Here is a 23032-nt window from a genome sequence, read left to right on the forward strand (position 1 = left end):
GTCAGACATGTGCAGAGAGTCAATGGATGTCCCTATCAAAATCCCTCACTCAGGACTTAAAGACCCCTGCAGAAGAGGAGGAGAAAAAGTGTAAGAGCAGAGTGGAAGGAGGACACCAAGAAAACAAGGCTCTCTAAACACAGCAGAACCCATGCACACATGAACTTGGGCTGTGTTAGCATGCACAGTGCCTGCAGGGGTCTGCACCAGATGGGGTCCTGGAGCTGAAAGGAGAAGTGGATACCTGTCCCCATCTGTAACCCAGAAACTGTATCCAATTGATATAAAAGTTCGTAAAAGGAATTTTAGTTTTCTTAACAGAGTCTCACTAGGGATACATACCACACTTAAAGGCAAGTCCCACACCAGAAGTAGATGGCCAACACAAAATGAACTCAGTGGACTCTTTGTAGGCTCTTTGTCTTGTAATTTTTCTCATGGTATTTTCTCTTTTCCATTAAAGGTCCTTTGCAGATGCAGTATGGTTTCCAGTTTGCTGAATTTTAGGAACACTGTGTGAAGACGTGTGTGTCTTTGTGTCTATATAATTTCCTTGTGCTTGTTTTGTTGGCAACTTTTCTTCTGTTTATTTGTTTGTTTTTTCCCTAATTGTATATCATTGTTTTCTCTTATTTTGTTTTATTACTACTCTCTAGATGCTTGTCTGGTTTTTAAGGAGAGACAGAAAGGGTGTGGTTTTGATTAGAGAGGGAAGAATCTCAAAGTAGTTGGGGGAGAACAGTAATTAGAACATATTGCATGAAGAAATTTACTTTCAATGAAAAAATGAAACTGTATTTTGAGTTATAGATATTGAAGGGCATATAATTAAGGTCATGAGAAGTCTTTGGTGTGTGTACCCTTCCAATCAGACTAGATGCAGCAGTAAAGATGCAGGTGTATACACAGAGATGGCTACAGCAGCATTGCAGGGTGAGGACAGAAATCATCAAACCAAGAAAATGAAACTTGATTTCTCCAGAGATCCTCTATTCACACTTTGATCTTGGGTGGCTATCCTCCACTAGGCTATCCTCTGCTAGGCTATCCTCCACTACTGTTAGGAATTTCCATGATGTGCATTACTCCTCTGTTGCTTGCGGCGAATCTAGTAAACTGATAAGAGTTGGTGCCTGCTTAAAATACAACTGTCCCTGGGTTTGCCTTGATGCCATAAAATCTAAATGTGGCCAAAACATCCACTGCAGAACAGTTAATCTTACTTATTTTCTTCATTTTTCATATGAGATGGTAAATAACATTCTCTTCCAGTTAGACTCTGAGCCAGAACATTCAAAGTGATTTTATGAGAAAATATTCTAATGAGTTGTTCTAACTTTAAATAGCTTAAATTCTAACTTGATGATACGCCAGAATTTGTTGCTTTCATGCATAGAAGAGCAGAATACGGGATTAGCACCTCTAAGTGTAACTGTAGCACATGGAGTAGGAACTTATTATTTAAGGGTTTGAACTGAGCTGCCAGTGCTCAGAACAATGGGTTTTGATTTTGGTAGGGCTCTAGTTTCCCTTAATTTTTATTTTTATGCACTCGTACTCATAGTGCATCAAATACACAAGGGCATGGAAAACTCCTAAGTGTACAGATTGGTTAACTTTCTCAACTGAACACATCCAGATATGACTGTTCACACACACATCTCCAAAATAAGAGTCCCAAGAAAAATTCTCCCAAGCTACTCAACCCACATCCAAATAAAGCATCTCTCCAGCCCCAAAGGTACATTAAAGAAAAAAAAAAACATAAACTTGTGACTTTGTGTTTATCTATATGAATGTAAAGTAATGTGTATGGATACTCGGTAGGTCAAAATTGTGACATACTGTTGGAGTTGGATGTATAAAAAAGTGTAAACCTCCAAATATGAGTGCTGGGAACTGAAGTCAGTTTCCCTAGGGGAAAAAAAAGTATATACGCTTAACCACTGAGCTCTTTCTAAGACCTTTTGACTAATTTCTAATGGTTGTCTAACATTTAATGTCTTGTAAGTGTGTTGGTATGTTGTGTGTAAGAATTCCTCACTGGTTATACTACACTTTTTAATATTTACTTTATATTATCACTCTTTTGCTGGTACCTTTTGAAAAAGAAAAGTTACTTTAACGTCTTTAAGTTTATTTTAGCACGCTCCAACTCTTCTGTTTCGCACTAGACATTTTATCTTCACCTAATTCAAAATCTTAACATTGTACAATTGTGAATATTCTAGTTTTGCATTCATAGCTGCAATTGCACATGTGTATCCTTTGGGCAGATAGTACTTTGTTCATATATGACCATAATAATATCAAAATAATTATTGCATAAAAAGAGTCTGTTCTTAACAACACTAGTTTTGACAATAGTAATAAGCAAGAATTTGTGCTGTTCTTCATTCTCTGAAGGTATGGGCATGCACAGTCATTTGAGAACTAGTTATACTAGAAGCATGTGCCCCACACAGTCTCTAATAGCTAACATAGGTGAGAAACAATTAACATCATCACTAGTCATTCCTGTAACTTCATTGCCATTCCGTCTGAAAGTTTTTCCAGTTTTGTAGAAAGGTTTTTATTCGGTGATGTGACTTTATAAATTCTTATGGAATCCTTCTGTGTATTTTCTTTTAATCTTATACTTGATCTTTTGTGAAGACAATTGTAAAACGTTGATAAAATCAATTTTTTGAAACTTTATGGTTGCACCAAATCTTAGTCTCATCCTGATCTTTTTGTATATGCATGGTTTGCATTTGTACAGCATCTGTATATACTTCCAGCCAACTTAACATATTACAAATTAACTGTAGATGTTTGTTTATTTTACATAATTGCCCATTTTTAAGTTCCTTTGGTTGTAATTACTTACTATTTCTATCAAATGGCCTTTGAAATTTGTTAACCGTGTTTTCCAAATTGGTTCTTTCCACTTTATTTGTTTGCATTTCCACTTTAATTTCAGAATCACCCTGTCAATTTTTTACCAAGGTCAACTGTGATTTTCATTGATGTTACTCTGAATCTAGAGATCTCTTCAGGCAGGAAACTGGCATCTTTAATGTCATTTGTCTAATTCATAAACATTGCAAAGGTCTTCACTTGTTCAGGTCCTCTTTATTTTTTGCCAAGTAATATTTGTATCATTTTAAATGTATGTTACAGGTGGCTTGGATATGGTTTAAAAATGTCCCCAGGGATTTTATGTGTTGAAATTAAATGCCCATTGTGAGAAACTAAGAAGATTGAATATTTTCATTTTTTATAAATCAATTGTATATAAAATGGGTTCTACTATGACATTTTCTCATATATATGATATATACATATGCCCATAAATATGTATGATACATATACATATATATGAACAATACCCAACACATTTATAATATATTGTCATTGTATCTCAAAATATCTCTTATTTGCTTCCTGTTCCTGTTGTTTCCTTTTCTTTTTCCATCTATTTTCTCTTCTACCTTTATCTTCATTATTTTGATGACCTAATGCTTTTCTTAGGATTATTTAGAGGGTTCTGAGTAAAGATTATTTACAATAGCATAAGCACCATACGAATGGCTACAACACTAATGCAAATGTCTCTCCTTCCCGCCCCACCCCACCCCACCCCCATGACCATTAACTGACTGAAAATCCTCGGAGAGGGATGGGGCTTCATGAATTCTTCCCAAGTAGCCATCATTATCTACCTATATGTCCTTTGGAAAATGACTCACACTTCCCTCCCATGATATGATGTTTATGGTTATGAAATCAAATCTTTCACATCTTATACCTGTAAGCCTATCTTTCATGAGATCAAGGATGTGTCGGTAATGCCATGTTCCACAGCCAGTAGTCTGTATCTCTCCAATCCCTTTCCCGGATCATACAATCTCTTGAGCCATTCTTCTGTGATATTTCCTGTTCCCAAGGAAGGAGGTGATCATAGATCAGGAGGTAACTATGACAATTTCTTACTTTTGAGTACTCTGCCCAGTTAGGAGACCACAGCAAAAAGAAACAAAGAAAAAAAAACTTCTCTAATTAAAGCTGATGATAGCATTGATCTCTGAAAATGAACACATTAATTAAAGGATAAGTTGGTGGAGCTGTCATGTTCATTTAGCAAAGTAAAAGAGGAGAAGTGAAGAAAAGAATCAATAAGAGCATCTTCTTCGTTAGTGCCTCTGATCTCCTCTACTCATGACATTTTCACCAAGTTTAGAGTAGCAGGTATAGATTCCCCCTTGTGAGGTGAGTCTCAAATCTAAACTAAGACCAGTTGTTTTTTCCCATTACTGAAATGTCACTATTGCACTGGCGGGCACATCTTACCTTGCCAAGTCTCATCACGGACTTCTGAATCCACAGCTGAGTAAGACTTCTGACAATTATCCCACAGCATAGCACCCTCTATCTTGATGAGCTAGTCAGTAGGAAAGAGTCTCCCGTTTCAGTTGTAGATTGATTTCTCTGTGTCCAAAATGAAAATATATGGTATCTTTAGCACTAGGGAGGTAGCGTCTGGAAAACAGTGTTCATGGCAAATGCTTTTATTATTTTAGGATTGTCAAAGACTTCCTTAGCTGATAACTTTCGAAACATGTAGCTTGCCCACTGTACTGTGATTAAACAGCTTTATCTGTCCATGTATGCTATATCTGGTCATGTCATTTTATAATTTATTTTAATTTATGATTAGCATATCTATTATGATTTTCTGATTTTTCCTAAAGCTTTAGTTTTCATTAGTATTATCCTGATCTCCATTCCTCCTTGCTTTGACTTTACCACAAGAGCATTTCTCCTTACATTTTCTGTATAACATAGTTTTAAACCTAACTCTCTCCCCTTATACGAGATCTTGTTAGGTTCTTCATTTTCCAATGATACCCATTTAAATGCACATACATAAAAATTAGCTGCTAGTATCTGTGATCCTATGAGCATGAGAGCAGGCATGTGGTGCATTTCTTTTGAAATGTAAGTTTCTTCACTAAATTTTCAAGCTCTCTCATTTTCCTTCAGACTTAATAGTTTCAATTACTTTTCAGCTCCATAAAGTGTTTGCTGACAGAGAATTAATGTTTAGAGCATATCAAGACCTCACAAAACTGAGCAAGGAAAAACAAAAAGCCAATTTAAAAATTGAACCATAGACTTTTGAAGCTCTAGAACTTAGGAGAGTGTTCCTACTATTATTTTTCGAAGTGGTCATAGTGTCAAACTGCTTTATTAATAAGTATCTTCTACTCACAGGTTAGTGCTGCTCAATCATTAGAGAAGTTTCTTGTTTGCAATGAATGAAGCTTAAACATAACCTCAGTACTGCTCAAAGTATGTGAGGGGTATGGCTTCTGGTAGGGTGAACATGCTCTAGGGGATAACCCTATACCCATGCACACAGGGGCAGTGATTGATAGACATAGTGGGTATTTAAAAGTAAAAGGAAGAATACATCCAGCTGGGGGTGTGTGTGAGAGGAGTGGAAAGGTAACTTTAAAGATACTTTATATAAATGTATGAAAATCTCAACAAAATCAAGAGCATTTTAAAGTTTATATGTAGTTATATAAATTATCTTTAATAATGTGGGATGATCTTTATCTTAAAATAAATTAACAATTTTTTAAGTCACACTCATCCTGCATTGGGAAGCTGATAAACTCTCAGATGAGGTTATATTTACTTCCATCTTTTATTCACATTGGGAAAACAAGTAGAGGGTGGTTCAGTGGAGATGTGAGTATTAAGGGCTAATCTGTGTGCTGAGAACTCTTGCCTGTTTCGACTTGTGTCTCCCCTCTCTTACCATGGCTAGTAAACAGCATCACAGATCTGTTTCCTCTGTGCCTTGTGTCCTTTGACACAGAGTCACCCTTCTTTTCCACATCTGCTTTCTCTTCTATTTTCTCACTGAATCCTAAACTCCTAGCTCTTTGTGTCCAATTGAATCTTCAGGGTATTTTGTTTTGCTTTCTTTTTGGTTGGGCTTGAATATGTTTCGACTAGTTTCAGATATTTATTACCCCATTTTCCTGTAAATTAAAGTTTATAGTATTTGATCTTTCCTTGGCATGCTATAGGCATGAGTAATAGGTTTTATTTTCTCACCTTATTGATTTGTTTGTGTTATTAAAGGATGTATGGAGTGATTAAAACATATGTGTCTGTTTATTTATCTCCTTGTTTTATACTAGTTAACCATAGAATTATAAATAGAGAATACTTGGGTATCCAAAAGTGAATGGAAAGCAGAATCCATTATCTTCCATCAATATTATCCAGGGAATAAGCAAAGGATTTCTGATTGATGGCAATGTTGGCAAGAATATCCACATCCTGTTTAGTCTTTGTATTCAATCAATGTAATAAAGTAGTTACAGATGCACAGCATGTTTTCATTGTTGAGCAAGAAGCTGTTGGAAATGAGCAGCATAAAACATGACTCTTGCTTGAAGAAAATTAGAGATAAATTAAAATAAGTTGTTCATACAAATTAAGCACTAATGCGAGTTAATCACAGAAAATTTTAAAGGGTAATATGACTATTAGTCAAATAGGAAACTCACACACCTTAAAAAGAATCTTTGAACTGACCCAAATGAGGAATATGGAGAAAAGTACGGTGTTTTCTATGATCGTAGCTGTAATTGGGTCTCTGTCATTTCATAGGTGTTTCAAAACTATATATCAATGTACTAAATGCTTGTTACTTCAGTCCATGACATTGCCTGGGTTCCCCTGCATGAGTTCATCCCCTCTGGGCTTAGTACCTGTTCCAAATCCACTTTTTAGCAGCTTTTCACAGAAAATAGCCTTTATATCCCTTCTCCCCAGTGCAGTTGCCTCTTTACTTAAGAATTTCTCAGCCGGGCGTGGTGGCACATGCCTTTAATCCCAGCACTCGGGAGGCAGAGGCAGGAGGCAGGCAGATTTCTGAGTTCAAGGCCAGCCTGGTCTACAAAGTTCCAGGACAGCCCGGGCTATACAGAGAAACCCTGTCTCGAAAAACCAAAAAAAAAAAAAAAAAAAAAAAAAAAAAAAAAAAGAATTTCTCAGTCTCTCAGTACAAGAAATAAGATGTGCCTCTTCTTAAAGATAAAGTGAGTGTGTATACATTAGTTCATAGCTACATGACGTTACTGAAGACTCAAACTTCTGTCCTTAGAAAGAGACTTTTTACCAAATAGCTTTTGGTATCTATATGATTCAAGCGTTCCTGTCTCCTCATAGGTATAAAGTCCATTTTATTTTAGCCAGGAATAGACGGCATAGAGACCAGATAGATCTAAGTATAGCCACCGTATTTCAGCAGTTAGCCAATCTAGGTGGCTGTTGCTAAGGGTTATATTTTTTTAAGACAAATTGTTTCCTTTTTGTTCCCCCAGCTCTTGCTTACCATAAGGTGATTGGACCAATGGTGGAGGTGCCAGTAAAGTGAGTAGAATTTGGCAGCTGTTTTGGAGCTTCCATCCCCCTTTTGGCCATCCCGAACCCCCCATTTAACTGTCACTTATCTGCTCTTCTCCTTGTGGATCCCTTACCAGGGTGAATCCTGCCCTCTCTGTTGCAGCATCATCTTGCTCTGGTTTCACTTATCTATTCTCTGACCACTTTTTAAATCCAAGATTGAATCTCCAGGCTGTCAGGTTGGAGAGGGCATTATACTTCCTTCTTCCTTTCTGTATAAGAGAAACAATATTCATCTTAGACCACAGATCTGAGTGCCCCAAATGATGATTCCCACAGTTGTCACCTTTATAAGGAAGACAAAATGATGGTCTCACTATGAACCTATCCACTCCCTTTGCTCTGAGGGCCTCACCTCCCTTCTACATTCAGATGGGTAGTCAGACATCTTACACGGATGCTCAGGGTATGAAAATAAATGTATTGAGAGGTACAGACAGAAGCTTAAAGGCTCATTATGGCATCCTCTGAATTCCATTCTCCTTTGCTTTGATCCCTTCCCTTACTAAATGTCTAAAGCCAGTCCAGTAAAGGAGAGATGGTTAGATCTTACTTCTTAGAATAATAGCGAAGAATTTTCAGTAGCTGTTAATCCATCAACTGTTTCATTTCAAGGAAGTCTGAAAAGGGTGAAGTTGAGGTTTGCAACATAGAAGCAGAGAAAACTATCTACAAAAAGGCCCTAGCCCTAGCTGCCAGGAGCTCAGTTGTAAAAAGAGAAAGCAAAGCAGGAAAGCTGCAGGAAACATTACTTTTCTGGAGGTACAGGCTTACAAGGGAAGAGTCAGGGTTTCAAACTACCAACCTACCAACAGAGGCCTAGGGGGCATTTGTGTTTGTGATACATAAGTAAGTGAGTGTGTGTGTGTGTGTGTGTGTGTGTGTGTGTGTGTGTGTGTGTGTGGTGTTACACATAAGTACATTTACGTGTATGTGCAGTCTGCCCTCCGCTGTGCATGTGGAGGTCAGAGGTCAACATGAACTTCAGGTATTCTCCTCTATCACACTCCACCTTACTTTGTAGGGCAGGATCTCTCACTGAACCTGTAGTTCACTGTTTCAGTTAGAATGGCTGCCTGTATTTCCTGATATCTGCCTGTGGCTAGTTTCCAGTACCTGCCTCTGTGTCAGCTTTTACGTGGATATTCAGATACACCTGAGGTCATGTTTTCCTGCTTACACAGAAAACACTGTACCCCCTGAACCATCTTTGCAGACCCTCCTGTCCTTTAGGAATCTTCAAGGTAACTATTTAAACTAACACTGATGCAATCAGTCACAGATCACACAAGTGTCTGAAGAAGAGCTCTTGGGTCTATCACAATATGGCTAGCAGCGATTTTCCAGTCTCTGTCCACACACACAAATTCCATTGATTCTAGGAATCCTAACCCTGATCCTGAAGTGCATAATGGTATCCCAACATGGAGCTCACTTTCAAACTTTAATGTTTTCTACTCAGGAACTCGATGTGATGGATCACCCACTCTCTCAACTCCTCTTTGTTTTATTTCATGTTGTTTCTTATCTTCTTTATAAGCACCTTAATAAAATTTAAAAAACCTAGAATATAAAAAAGATCTTGCTTGTTAGGTTTCCATTGTCTTTTCTCACTGCTGCTAAATATGCTGTCTACATATATAAAAATACCTGTCTACCACCTGAGAAACTCTTTCCAAAGCGGCAGTGACAGTGACTCTCATACCTTCTCTCCAGTCTGTCTGTGAGGATGCCAAATATCTATGAGACTGTAATTGACACAACCTAAGGTTGTAGAATATTAACTTAAAATAAGCACAACAATCTTCTCAGAAGGAAAACAATGCCCTGAACTTCACTGATATTATTGTCTGATCTAATATGTAAAACAAAACTAATTTAATCACTTTGATAAAAGGATTCCAGGGCCCATTCCTTCATTAGATTTTAAAATATTCTCTGTAACAATAGATTTTACTCTGCCTGAGGAATCAAACACTAATTACTCTTTTCCCAATAGTAAATAAATAAATTTTTTAAATCAAAGCTCAAAATATTTTAAAAAGTAATTATATTGATCTTTTATAATGTTTTCATTACAAATATATTCTTTTAATTTCCATTATTCCTTCAAGGCATTGGCTTTAATAGATCTTGTTTTAATGGTTTCTCGTGTGATGCATGTCACTGGCTTATATTAACATTCTGTCATCAGCTAAATAAATAGGTACTTCTCTGTGTAGTTCAGTTTTCTCTTGTTAAAATCACATTCATAAACACATGTTTTAGGGTTTAAAATTAGGCACTTTTCAATATGCCTTAAAAAAAATGGAAATTTGCAAAGCATCAACAGTCCATAATTTCACACAAAAATCCATCATGAGAGATCTCATTGTCCCCTTTGGTGACTGTCTGTCCTTTGCTAACCTGAACACAATTCCAAAATTGTGCTCTCTGCCCTTCTTGCCTTTTCCTTTCAAGGGATAATTATTACTGGTCATCATTGGAAAGGAGTCATAGCCTCCTATCTTCCCTGACAGTGGAGAGGACACTATATTAGACAATGACAAAGCAAAAATTGAGAAATGATACTTTATAGTCAAAACATCACTCAAACTTTAAAAAACAAATGGTATACATTCCATGGTGCTGGAGAGATAGTTCAGTGCTTAACATTGCAGGCTGCTCTTGTAGAGGACTTAAGTTCAGTTCCCAGCACCTACTTGGTAGCTCATGGTTTACTCTAACTCCAGTCTGAGGTGGGGTTGGGAGTGGGAGTTGAATCTGATGCCCTCTCCTGGCCTCTGTGAACACCAAGCATAAATGTGGTGCACAGACATGTATCTAAGCAAACATCCATTAACGTAAAATATAAATAAAATTTTCAAAAATAAAAAAGATGAGAAGTAAGAATTCTTATATCTCTGACATCTCCACTCTAGTATTAAGCAGTGATATCTTTTCTGTCTCTTCACCCAAAAGGAGAAGGCAAACAAACAGCTCCACTCCAGTCCCAGGCAGCAATTGATGCCTTCTCCGTCTCTCTTCCCCAATGGGGAAAGCAGCACACTTATTTAGCTGACCAGAGCTGCATCCATGAGGATAGTGAGAGATTTCAGTTGGTAAGACTTCAGTTAGTATGAAGAAAGTATTCTTTTCAGCTTCACCTCTCTCAGTTACACACTGGCTATATGATTCAATTATATAATACATGAAAGCAAGGTGTTATTTTGAAAATATTTCCTACATGACTTATGTCATGGAAGTGAACTAGTCAGGGCCTAAATCCTGATGGAGTCTGGGCAATACATGTTCTAAAGAGAAGAAAGCATTGACTAGGAGCCCCTGATGATGTGTCTTTACTGCCGAGCTTCAGGTTCCATCTTTTGAATCCACTGAACTCCCATTTGAGACTTATTCTGTTCTAGACTTCTGTTTCTAATTGCTCACTTTTATCTTAGTTCTTTCATTCTCCTCATGTTTTACTGGACATGTGTACCGTTCTCAGCATGGTGCCTCCTTATCCATTCTCTGCTTCATAACTTCTGATGCCAAAGGATTAGTAAAGTCAAAGTGTTTCACGTTTGGTGCTTATACTACTCAAGATTAAATTAAAATGTAGTTTCTTTTCTCACTTTCCCACCTAGAATAAGGATCCTTCAAGACTTTACTGCCATAGAAGGAAGATCACAGTGTGGCCAGATAAAGATTCCCCAAGAGTCATTGTGAGTGCTCACAGGACACCCTGGATCTCCCACCTCCACTTTGCAGAAACAGAACACAATTCTTTTAAAACTCCTAGAGACTAAAGCTAAGGTCTCCTGCCAGTTACACAAATGTTTCATGACATCTAACTATTTTTAAATTCATTGGCATATTGGGATCTGGGCTGCATACCATTTGGTGTGGCTTAGAAAGCAGTTCCAGAGATGATTCATTGAAAGAAAAGGATCTTACTCTGAACGTGGGTAGTACCATGCACAGGCTGATAGCCCACATAGAAACATGGGTAGTACCATGCACAGGCTGATAGCCCACATAGAAACGTGGGTAGTACCATGCACAGGCTGATAGCCCACATAGAAACATGGGTAGTACCATGCACAGGCTGATAGCCCACATAGAAACATGGGTAGTACCATGCATAGGCTGATAGCCCACATAGAATCGTGGGTAGTACCATGCACAGGCTGATGATAGCCCACATAGAAACATGGGTAATACCATGCACAGGCTGATAGCCCACATAGAAACATGGGTAGTACCATGCACAGGCTGATAGCCCACATAGAAACATGGGTAGTACCATGCACAGGCTGATGATAGCCCACATAGAATGAGGCAGGAAAACAAAGCAAAGACACTAGCATAGTGCCTCTTTTCCTTTTCCTTGTCCTGCATATTATGAACTGATATAATCTGACACACCAACCTCACCATGATGAACAGATACATCCTTCCTATTTTGATATGTCTTTTGAAAGAGTTTTAGTCCCAACAACAGAAAGCTGACCACTTCATACACTTGTATTCTGAGATTACCTATACCTTCCCTAATAAAATAGCATTTTTGTGTATGAAAAAAAAGAAATATGATGGTAGGATACATATAAACAAGACAGAATTATCTTCTGGTGCCATCTTAAAATAATGGATCTTGTGACTGGCCAATCACATAACTGACAACACAGTAACAGAGTAGCACTGGTAAGTTACTCTGTGTGTGCAAGCCCAGAACTTGGCAAGTTACATCCATACACTCTTCCACTTCACCGTCACTAAGAGTGCAATGAAATAATTTCTGGCTACTGAGAAATAATAATTTACAAGGTTTTTGTTCAAAATGGAGGGGCTAAAGAAACATGAAGAGAAGTGTAAAGTAGAAATGTGTTTCAACAACTAACCAGGCTAATTATAAGCTTATACTCCTCCCCCACCCATGCTGAGACAGTCACTGCTTAATCATTCCCAATTAAGTATTTCTAGAAGAAAGGTGATTAATTACAGCTCATGATGACAGACTCAGTGGTGGCCGTCCCACTGCTAGACATTTCTGAGTTTCCTTGTGTCTAGGAGTCTTCCTGATATCTGTCAGCCATGTAGGGACTTTAGGTGATAGAAGACAGTTTCTACATAAAATGCATAGTCTTTTAAAACTGGAAAAACAAAACCGTTAAAAATGTTTTGACCATGTCATAAGAAGTTTATTGTAAAAGTTCATCAGTTAATTTATCTGAATTTTTCCCCAAAAACCCAAAGTGATGGCAGCATCCTAAAAATTTAAAAAAAAATTAAAAATCAGAAAATATTTTCAACTGCAAATATTCTAACAAATGTTGAGTAAATTTTTGAGGTAGAAACAGAAGGAAAATCCTCTTGAAAACAGATGCATTACAAATTCATATTATTAAAAATGAACTTTACAGTATGAATATCTATATGTGCACCTATGTTTGTACACACATACATACATAAATACATACCCACAATGTTTTTAAATTAAAAGTATCATTCAATAATCAGAAACAGTTTTTTTTCGAAGTAAATTATATGACTCTTTGTACAAAATTCTTAAAAGTTCTAAGCCAGTGTCAACTGACCTCTAAGCCAAGGCTAGGGAGTGCGTGACTCCATAGGTTGCATAAGCTGATACAGAGTTCCATACAGTTCTATGATACACATACGAACTGTAGGCACAGTTCCTTACATATTCATACAGAAACTCTGCAGCACAGAAATGACGGTGCTTCTTGCTAAAACTTCCCAGGAACCAGTGTGAGCATGCAGGCAATAATGCTGGTCTTGTAACTCCAGTTCAGCCTGCTGTTTACTTTATCAGATTTTATCTCCAAATCGAACTCCAATTTCAACAAATGGCAAAGACATTTATGGCCAATATATCCAGTTTCCCCTCAAAATATCACCTCTGGAGTCAATTCCAAGAATTTAATTGTATGAGACAAACAGCAACTGTTGCTTTGGTGAAATACTTCTTTTTTTCTCCCTTATTCAGAGGAAAACATCACATCACTGGCAAAATGAGAAATTTCATAAAGTAGCAATTCCTTTCCATCATACTGTAGCTGAGAGATGCAATTAATAAAAATGGAAAGGCACAACAGCTGAGCAGCACCCAAAGTAATAACTACCTTTATGAATATGAGACATGGTTCTCGGGGCCTCGAGGGACCAGTTCTCACCCCGTTGATCCAGTTGTCAGACAACATATTTCATATCATTGAACATGTCCTATTCCAAGCATGCAGGAACGGGATATTGGAGGAAACAGAAAAGTCAGACAAAATCAGAGTGCTTGCAAGCCCAGTTTTCTTACAGCAAGAAAACTGATCTATCTTGGAGAGTTGGCCAAGAATGAGAGAAAATTAAAAAGGGATTCACATCCAGAGAAGAATTAGAACATATGCTATATCTAGAAAATGTTGCCTGAAACCCCGAGTCATTTAGAGGTCCTGAATTTCCTGAGAACCACTGAAAATTTGTCCATTTCTCATTATTTTATACTTTGCCAAAATTTGTGTCATCTGCTTAGGCATACACTTATAACAAAAGTATCATTTACAGACAGTTCATCAGCCATCCTGCCCACTAGGATGCCCTAAAATGGCTTCTCATCCTACTTCCTTGACCTCAGGTAAAGAATGCAACCTAGCCCTGCCTGCAGTGAACATCATCTACTTTACAGGTGACTATGGCCTCTACCACACAAGGACCTCCTACAGAAAACAGTGAGCTCTTCACAGTCTTCGGAAAATTGGCAGTGTGAATATTGTGAGGCCACAGAAGTTACACCTGAACTCAAAAGTAACACCTATGCCTGGAATCATGTCTGACACCTCATTTGTACATCAAGGCAGAGTTTTCCCCCAAACTCAACCCCAAGCACAGTTCACTTGATTCACAACTCAAATAGTTAGGGTAACAAACAAAGATCAGATCAAAATGCCCACAAAAAAAGGTGACAGGTGGTATCTATATAACAAGATACTACCAACATCTTAACACCAGATGTCTATGCCCCATCAAAAAACATAAAGAGTATGATTAACCAAGACAATATGTCTCGTGCAACAATTAGTGCTCCCATCATAATGTTCCCTGAGAAAAGCAACTTGGCTGAGGTAGAAGATAATTAGTTCAAAATTATAAATAGATTATAAAATTAGAATGTATATTCAAGAACTCAAAGAGGATATGAATAAATGCCAAAATGAAAACTTCAAAAATATGAACAGTTGAAGGAAATTATGAAATCAATTTAAGACATGTAAAATCAGTTTCAGAAAGATAGATGCTCTGAACAAATGACCAACTGAAATAAAAATCAAGATGAAAAATTCAGCAAGTCAAATAAAAAGCTCAGAGGAAAACATTATCAATAGATTAGATTAAGTGGAATAGTCTTTAAGACAAGGTAGAGAAATTGGATTACTCAGACAAACAAAATATTAGATGGAAAAACTAACCCAGGAATGGAACATGCTGGACCTTTGGACCCTATAAGAAGTTCAAACCTATAAATAATAATTACCAAAAGAAGAATAAAGAATACCTGTAAAGAAAAATTACCAAAGAAACTCATGTGAAAGGCACAGAAAATATTTCTACACATCATCAAATATATATCCTTCATCTAAGAAAAGTGATGCTTATGAGGTTCAAAGGCGTACACAGTACCAAATAAACAAGACCAGGAAGTAAATTCACCTAATACTCAAAACATTAAAAACTCCATAACAAAGGAATGATACTGGAATCTAGAAAAGAGGACAAAGTCACAGATAAGTGTGAGTGTTCTCTAATTCGCCCGCGAATAAGGACACCACACACAATAGGGTTCTTCTGCAGCAAGCTTTATGCGTCTTGAGAGGGAGAGCATAAGCTTCACAACCGGAGACCCCAGGCAATCCGAGCCCCTCCCTTTTATAAGAAATTCTCCCTGCCTCGGACGTGGCAAGCCATGATTGGCTCAACACTGATTGCCCCATCCCTGAGGCGGAGCTGCCCGGGGCGGGGATTTCCAGCACAGGATGTTTACGAGTTGTTATTGAGGAAATGACTCAGCACAGGATGTTTACGAGATAGCACTGAGGAAATGACTCAGCACAGGATGTTTACGAGATAGCGGCGCTCCACATCTCCCCCTTTTTTGTCTAATAAAACCAACTGGACACCCAGTATGAGAGGACGGGAACATTGGCCGAATCCTCTTACTCAGAGATGTAAGAACTATGTCCGCAAGCAACAACTAGGCTTGAGTGGGACCCGAAGTTGCTCCGACCTGTCCCTCTGCCATTTTTTCGAGGAGGGGAAGACTAGGGCAGGAAACCCCCACTAGACGGCATATTCCCCAGGTGGGACGGGGGGACCACCTGTGCGATGCATTGCTCTACAATCCTCTAGGGCTGCTGAAGCTCACCCGCTAAAGCGCGGGCAGCCAGCGACCAGTGGTGCAAATCGATTTTGTTTAAGCGCCGCCAACCATACCTGTGCAGATTGCCCCTGCTCCAAGGCAGCAAGCGCCTGGGATATCATGATTTTGTCTCTATTATTTTTCTTATATAATTTGCAAATTAACCATAAGCTAGATACCGATCCGAAGCAAAGGAGAATTCCAAACAAACCCACCCCCACCCATTCCTTAAAATAAGAAACAGCAGAAGAAATCCATGACGAAAAGCCTTCGGTCAAGGAGAGGTCAAGTCTGGTGGAATTGATTTAGACGATGGCCAATCTAAGTTTCTGGAGGGTTTGATCAAAATCAGACGTCCAATTATATAGCAGCTGTTGGGACAAACTCTTAGAAAGATTAGCGGCATATGTGAAATTATAGCATCATGTTTTTTGCCTTGTTCAACCCTTCCTCCGACACGATTTTTTCATTGGACAGGGTTAGGCCCAAATGTTGCATAATGTCTCTCCCCCAAAGGTTTACTGGGAGCGGGAGCACATAAGGTTCGAATTTACCCTTTTGTCCCTCAGGAGCCTTCCAGGTCAAACTCATTGAGCTTATGGCAGGGCATGAATGATATCCCAGACCTTGTAGAGAGTGGGACGATTTTGTAGTGGGCCAAGCTTTTGGCCACCAGTGCGTGGATATAATGCTTTTGTCTGCCCCGGTATCAAGAATACCTTCAAACCTTTTTCCATTTACTTCGAGGCAGAGTTTGGGCCTTTCATTCAGGGATACAACAAGGTAGGCTGAATCAGTTCCTGACGACCCCCTCGTTTTGGGACTGGGGCCTGGGGAGCCCTCCCAGAGGGTGTCGGGGAGGAGCAGCAATTGAGCTATCCTATCTCCTGCACTGATGGAAAACACACCCCTGGGGCTGGAACATAAGACCTGTATTTCGGGGGAGTGTAGATGGTCAACAACCCCAGGATGGACCACTAGGCCCCGTAAGGTGAGTGATCCTCGTCCGAGGATAAGGCCCATGGTCCCAGGGGGCAAAGGTGACATTGGCTCTATAGGTACTGGTTGGATACTCATTTGGGGCATTAGTAGGAGGTCGGAGGCGGCACGCAGGTCCACCCTTGTGGGTCTTCCTGGGTCGCTTCTTCCGCCATCCCGGATGTTCTGACAAACCGGTTCCCATATCTTTGAGGGCCCTGGGACCGTGGGCCCAGTGACCCGTTTTTTGACACATTGGGAGCAGGAACATTTAATGGAGGCAAAAGCCTTCCCTGTATATCTCGCACTGAGCGACATTGATCTGCTCTGTGGTACCCTTTACCACACCTCGTGCAGAGGGTCAAGACCCCCCCTTTCTTGTCTGGGGCTTTGCAATCTCTTTTGAAATGTCCAGGCTTACCACAATTAAAACAGGTCCGTTCACCGGTCTTCTTTTGTGGAGGATGCTTTTGTGCTAACATGATGGCGGCCGCGAGGCCAGTATTGCTAAGTGGACCTCCAAGCTCTCTACACACTCTTAGCCATTCTTGCAACCCTTTTGATTTTCTAGGAGCAATGGCATTCCTGCATTCCTGGGTGGCTTGTTCAAAAATCAGTTGCTCAATAAAGGGTCCTATCCCCTCTGGGTCCCCAAAGATTTTTCCTGCCGCCTCCACCATGCGTGCGACGAAGTCGGCAAAGGGCTCCTGGGGCCCTTGAACAATTTTTGTAAGCTGATTGGTGGTTTCTCCCTTGTGGTTAAGTGACTTCCAGGCCCGTATGGCTGTGCTGGAAATCTGGGCGTACGCCCCCCAATGGTAATTAATTTGATCTGCGGCCCACGGGCCTTGGCCTGTTAAAAGGTCAAATGTCCAATCCCGCTGCTCTTGCGTAAGGGCTATTGCGTTGGCCCTGGCCTGGGACTGGGCTGCCTCATGCCACAAGGCTTTCCATTCTATGTATTGTCCCATGGTAGGCAAGGCGGCCTTAACCACCATTTGCCAATCACTAGGTGTCATGGCAGTTTGTGCCATTCTTTCAAGAATCATAATAGTAAAATTAGCATTGGGACCATATTTTCTTACTGTTTCTGCAAGATCTTTTATCTGACTATAGTCTACAGGAGCGTAGATTCTCCCCCCTTCCTGTTCATAAACAGGAAACGCTAATTGTAGCTTGCGGAGGATCTTTTGGGGAAAAAAGGAAGTTGTGGATGACCGGGCCTCATAAGGTGGGGGAGCGGAGGGAATGGCGGCAGCCAACAATCTCCTATCCTTAGAGAAGACACCGGACGCGGGCTTACTTGACTCAGGTCGCCCGCCTTCATCTGGGTGATACCTTTCTCCTTTATATCTAACTGCTTCTTCTTCTAACTCGCCCTCTTCCTCCGAGGTCAGCTTACTATCCTCGGTTTCAGAAGAATCCGAGGTATCTCTTAGGTGGAGGGCAGCCAGTTCTCGGGTCGGATATAACCCGGGCCTGCTGCTCCCCTTCTCTCCCTTTCTATTTCTCCCGGGAGGTCCTTTTTCACTTCCCTTTTTTGCCTTTTTTACGGTTTTTGTGCGCACACCCATCCTCTCACTACGCTCGGATTCTGACATACCTTCCTGCATAGCTTCTAAAACCTTTTGCCCTTTCTTTCGGGCTAGGAACCATACAACCAAAGCCACGAAGACGATAATTAAAGCCTCGGGCAATCCCTCCCACGGCCCAGTTAGTTGAAGGGAGTGCGAAAGGGTCAGGTAAAATTCAGGCATACCTTTCCGAGACGTAGTTCCTGCAGTTCTGGACCCTCCCCGTCACCGAGGGATCTCCGACATGTTCTTTGTTTTCCCGGGTTTTCGGCACCAGATGTGAGTGTTCTCTAATTCGCCCGCGAATAAGGACACCACACACAATAGGGTTCTTCTGCAGCAAGCTTTATGCGTCTTGAGAGGGAGAGCATAAGCTTCACAACCGGAGACCCCAGGCAATCCGAGCCCCTCCCTTTTATAAGAAATTCTCCCTGCCTCGGACGTGGCAAGCCATGATTGGCTCAACACTGATTGCCCCATCCCTGAGGCGGAGCTGCCCGGGGCGGGGATTTCCAGCACAGGATGTTTACGAGTTGTTATTGAGGAAATGACTCAGCACAGGATGTTTACGAGATAGCACTGAGGAAATGACTCAGCACAGGATGTTTACGAGATAGCGGCGCTCCACAGATAAGGACAATCTTCTCAGAATAATACTTGACTTTTCAATGGAGACTTTGAAAGCCTAAAATGTCTAGAATAAATGTTATCCAATTTCTGAAATACCTTAGATGCCAACCTAGAAAAAGAGAAAGGAAAACTTTATGTGGTAAAAACAAGCAAGGTAACCAATTGAAGCCAGAATTTCAGAGTGCACTAGAAGGAATACTTATATATGAAGAAAAGGTTAAACATACCTAAGAAGCCACACACAGGGAATGAGTAATTCCAGAACACTGTATTCAAAGAGGTCTAAACCTACATCCCAAAATTAATAAAATAACAGGAATGAATGCACATTGTTCAATAATTGACTAGTAATTATCTCAGGTTGCCAATAAAGACATACACATTAATAGATTGAACCAGAAAACAGGATCTACCTTTTTTCTGCAAAAACCAGCAAACAAACAAAACACCTTACAAACAACAATAGGGACCACTTTAGTGTAAAATAACACCAAAGAAAAGTCTATCAAGCCAATACATGAAGGAATAAGTGGATATAGAGATTCTACTATCTGGCAAAATAGACTTCAAACCAAAGCTAATCAGAGGAGATAAGGAGGTTACTAATCAAATGAAAAATCTAACAAAAGTATATTTTAGTCCTAAACATATATTTACTAAACATAGGAACACCTAATTTCATAAAAGAAACATTATTACTTAAACAACACATGAATAATGGATAATTGTAATACCCAACTCGCACCAATAAACTCTCAGAAAAAAAAATTAAAAACAAATTCTGGAGTTAAATATTATCATAAATGAAATGGACTTAACATAGCTATATAACATTCCACCTTAATATTAAAGGATGTAATCTCTTCTCAGCAGCTCATAGACTTCCTTGAAAATAGACCACTTGATAGGATTCACAGGAAAATCTCAATACATATGGGAAATTTTAAGGCAGATAAGAAATTGTGTCTGAGCACAAAGGAATAAAGCCAGATATCAACAGCAATAGAAACTGAAGACAGTGCATGAATTTATGGAAATTAAACAACTGAAAGAACTCTTGAAGTTTGCAATACCAAGAGACCTCTCTTCCCAGTGATGGCCGACTAGGCCATCTTCTGCTATATATGCAGCTAGAGATATGAGCTCTGGGGGTACTGGTTAGTTCATATTGTTGTTCCACCTATAGGGTTGCAGACCCCTTTAGCTCCTTGGGTGCTTTCTTTAGCTTCTCCATTGGGGGCCCTGTGTTTCATCTTATAGATGACTGTGAGCATCCACTTCTGTATTTTCCAGGCACTGGCATAGCCTCATACAAGACAACTATGACAGGGTCCCTTAATCAAAATCTTTCTGGCATATGCAACAGGGGAATGCCAGGGCCAAGAAGCAGGAGTGAGTGGGTAGGGGAGCAGGACAGGGGGAGGGTATAGGGAACGTTCGGGATAGCATTTGAAATGTATACAAAGAAAATATCTAATAAAAAAATTAAGTTAACAAAAAAGAAAGAACTCCTGAAAAAAAATTGTTTGAGAGAAATCAAGCAAGAAATTTAAAATTCCCTACAATTGAATGAAAATTAACACACAAAAATCTAAAGAACGCAATGAGTGCAAGCCTTAGAACAATTTATAGCTCTAAGTGCATTTTTAAAAAATGTACCTTGAGCCAGGCAACAGTGGCTCACTCATTTAATCTCAGCACTCAGAAAGCAGTGGCAGGTGGATCTCTGTGAGTCCAAGGCCAGCCTGGTGTACAGAAACTTCCAAGACAGCCAGATCTAAACAGTAACCCTATATCCACAAAGAAAGAAAGAAAGAAAGAAAGAAAGAAAGAAAGAAAGAAAGAAAGAAAGAAAGAAAGAAAGAAAGAAAGAAAGAAAGAAAGAAAGAAAGAAAGAAAAGAAAGACACACAGAAAGAAAGAAGCCTGAGCAACATAAAACAACAATAAAAACTTGAGATATTTCATATTAATAACTTATTATGATGTACCTGAAGGCCTTGCAAAAACACAAAAAAACAACAGGCCAAAACAGTAGATGAGAAAATAATATCAGGGCTGAAATTAATGACATAGAAATGGAAAAAATAGCTCACCTTTCTTACTCTTATCTCTAACCCTCCCTTTCTCCATGTGGCCATGGCTGGCCCTCTCCCTCTTTCTACCTTCTCTCTTTATCTCTGCCTTTCTACAATAAAGCTCTAAAACCATAAAAAAAAAAGAAATAGAGAAAATGAACAAGAAAAATGTTCTTTTTTTAAAAGTCATCCTATCCATCATATACAGGTATATGTCCAGCATGCTCATCATGTTATCTTGTCTTAGCTCTACAAAACTTCCCTCTCATATTAGTTACTTTTCTTATTGTTGTGTCCAAACACTTGACAAAAGCAACTCACCAAAGAAAGGGATTGCTTTGTCTCATAGTGTTCAATTTAATATATAGTCCATCATGCAGGACACACATTGTGTCACAGTTATGAGCTGCAGGCCACATGCACGCATAGGCAGGGAGCCAGGAAAGGAAGATGCTGGTGCTCACCATGTGATGAAGGTGCCACTCACATTGAGAGTAGACCTTCCATCCACAGCTAAATGTTTCTGGTTAAACAGAGAAGTATGTGTCCTTGGTGAGCCTAAATTCAGTAAAGTTGACATTGAAGCCCAACCCTCACAATCATTATTTGTAGCAGCAAATTGAAACTCCTGGTCAAAAGATTTTTATCAGATATTTATGAAGAAGAAATGACTTGTTGCATATCAATAGCATCCTTTATAGTACTAAATGACAGCAATTTTACTTTGTTTTATTTTATTTATGCTGTGCAAAGGGTAGAACAACAGAGCACACGTGCTAGTGAGGTACTCTGTCACTGAGGTAAAACCCAGTCCTGATTGGCATTTCAAATTGATAAACAGAAAGCTCAAATATCCCTTTCCCTCTTTGAATCTGCCTAACAAAACCCTCAAGCATTTTATCTTCTAATTCCTCCCACCATCTTAGCCCGAAGGTATAGGAGATAGACTCTTGACCTTAGACATTTTTACTTTTATTTAAAAAGTATTGCATATTTAATTTTACCTATTTTGGGTGTATAGTGTAAGAATTCAACATGCACATACACTGTATACTTAAAAAACAAGCAAACCATCATCTCTATCTCTTTAAACATCTGTTTCTTTGTGTTGAGAAAACTTGAACTCCTGACCTCCATTAATTAAAAAGTATAAAACAAATCATCTATAGATACAATTATGATATTATGATATTATGTTATAGAACAGTAAAACCCTGTGTGTCTTCTCTTTCCTTCCCATCCTATCTTCTTCTGGGCACAACTCCCCTGCCTCCTCCCCTTTTTACCATAGCTCCTGTCTAAGAGCAAGAGCATATAGTATTTGCCTTAAAGCCCAGACATTTCTAACCAAGATTTTTTTCAGGTAGAGATGTGGGCGTGTGTGTGTGTGTGTGTGTGTGTGTGTGTGTGTGTGTGTGTGGTGTCATTCAGAGGTACTATTGAGCTAACATTCAGTAGAACAAGAAATGTATTGAATGACAGCTAGCGGGTTGACCAGCATTATATTTAGTTGCATATAAATATCATTCATTAAGGTGTGGTTTATATTTTAAAAGCCCGTTGAGGATAGAGATAGACTTGGAACATAAATGTGAATCAAGAGATACTAAGACTCAGTACCCACTAGCATGGGTAGTCTAGAAGTCCAGTTTTCTGAGTTGGATAAAGTTGAAGGTGAGATTTCATCAATGAAGATTTAGAAACTAAAATAAAGTTTCAAATGTTTTTGTCCTAATTATGTGTTTAAATTGGGAAAATTTATAGCCTCCTCTACAAAGACTCTTAATAAACAACAAACTTTGCAAAGATGACTGCATCTTTAAGTTAGAGTAAATATTGTTCCATTGTCTTATTTGTAATTCTGAAGAAATAGAGTAAAGAGGACAGAATGAA

The sequence above is a fragment of the Mus caroli genome, unplaced genomic scaffold (assembly GCF_978045245.1).
Source record: "Mus caroli unplaced genomic scaffold, Mus_caroli_1 scaffold_2, whole genome shotgun sequence".
Lineage (NCBI taxonomy): Eukaryota > Metazoa > Chordata > Mammalia > Rodentia > Muridae > Mus > Mus caroli.